The sequence below is a fragment of the Olea europaea genome, chromosome 15 (assembly GCF_002742605.1).
Source record: "Olea europaea var. sylvestris chromosome 15, O_europaea_v1, whole genome shotgun sequence".
In the NCBI taxonomy this organism is placed as follows: domain Eukaryota; kingdom Viridiplantae; phylum Streptophyta; class Magnoliopsida; order Lamiales; family Oleaceae; genus Olea; species Olea europaea.
This window is the reverse complement of record NC_036251.1, coordinates 25,331,576-25,333,306: the sequence shown is the minus strand read 5'-3', so window position 1 is coordinate 25,333,306 and position 1,731 is coordinate 25,331,576.

Genomic DNA, 1,731 nt, shown 5'->3' with positions numbered 1-1,731 from the left:
TTCTGTGTACTGATGATCTTTTGGACTTTTCAGAAAAGTTCAGCCTCCCTTTCAAAGGCTTTGGCATCGACAACTCTTGCTCCATCATCCTCTGCTGAGGCTACTTCATCCAAACCGGTTGGTGATGGGACCATGCTTAAAGATACATCTTCAGTCCCAGAGTCTTCATCACAACCCATGGATGAGTCACCTTCTTCCTAGGTGTCAACCCCCAATCATCGAAGCAGAAGGTAATTCAGTTTTTGATGTCTTACCTTTGCTCGTGCTATTGGTTTCTAATTTGTTGCTCTTAAATTTTGCAGATACTCCTATGAGTCCGCCCGTTGTGGCAACGTCGTCTCGCTCGGACAAGGGGAAGTCCTCACGAATGAATGAGTCGCTGGTGGCAAGCTTGGCCGAGGGCGCGCCATCTTCTACGATTGTCGACGAGGTAGTTTTTCTTTTTGCTTCATTTCTATCATTTCTATTTCCACCTTGTTCATTGTAGTGAGGATTTTTAATATTGGCAATATTCTTTGCAGGATGCTGAAAGGATTGTGCGTTCTATCCAGGATTTGTTCGCTTCTTGGGGGAAGGTCCAAATGCCTCGCCCTGCTCCATCTGACTGTCCTGCTGCTTCTTCAGAGGATGATTTGAAGTTCTTGAAGGAGTTGGTATTTGAGTACGTATCCTTCATGGATATGGACATTGGAAGGGCTAGTGCTGCCAGACACAAGGATGAACTTGATCGCTTGAGTGCGATGTTAGAGCAAGCACTGACGCTTCCGTCGCTCAGTCTTTCTGCCGACTTTAAAGCGACATTGAAGGTCATTCACTCCGAGGTCCTTTCTATGCTGGCCAAGAATGCTGAACTAAAGGCCAAGCGTACTCAATATCTTCGAGCTGTGGCTGAGAAAGAGTCTTTACGCATGGAGATCAACAAGGCTAAGGACGAGTTGAAAGAAATCTCTTCCGAAGTCATGATTGAAGACTCTTTGATGGTTAGCCTGGTTGCTCAGATGAGGGAACTTCAAGCCAAAATGGACGATTGCAGGGCGAGGATGGCTACTAAAAAGCGCAACGCCTCTCAGGGGATTGAGCGAACTAAATCCTTGGTCGAACAGCACAAGAAGTTGGAGGTTGATGATGATGACGTTGCAGCTGAATTGAACATCACTTCCTCATGGCAGAACGAGGATTGGGAAAAACTTAGGGAACGAATTCGTTCCTTATGTGGTAGACTGTAATTAAAACATACGATGTCTTTTTCTCTTTTGTAATTTTTGTTCATTATTAACGAACATTAACTTCTTGTGCATTTATTTGACGTTTATTTTCTAATCATCAATTCTTTAATTACTTAACTGCTTTGCACTAAGAATTTTGTCCATTCCCTTTTGATATTCCCACTACTGTTCCCAAAACTTAGGGCCATTTAATTCCGTCTATTAAACAGAAATGTGGCTGTTCGTATTCTGTCTCTTCATCTTCACCCCCTATAAATGTTTCGCATTTTTTATCCTCTATCTTCATCTCTTCATTTTCTTCTTCGAAATTAATTTGCTGCCATTTCCTGGCATTCTGACGATCAACCATATCCAAAAATGGACTGTCTAGTCCGTCCGTCTTATATTTACCTTGATGTCACCTTTGGTATGGGAGGTATAGAAAATATTTTCTGGCCAGCAGCGAAGTTTTTTCCTGTAAAATTCTTCCCGTCGTCTCTTTGTTCTTCACAAGGAGTCAATGATG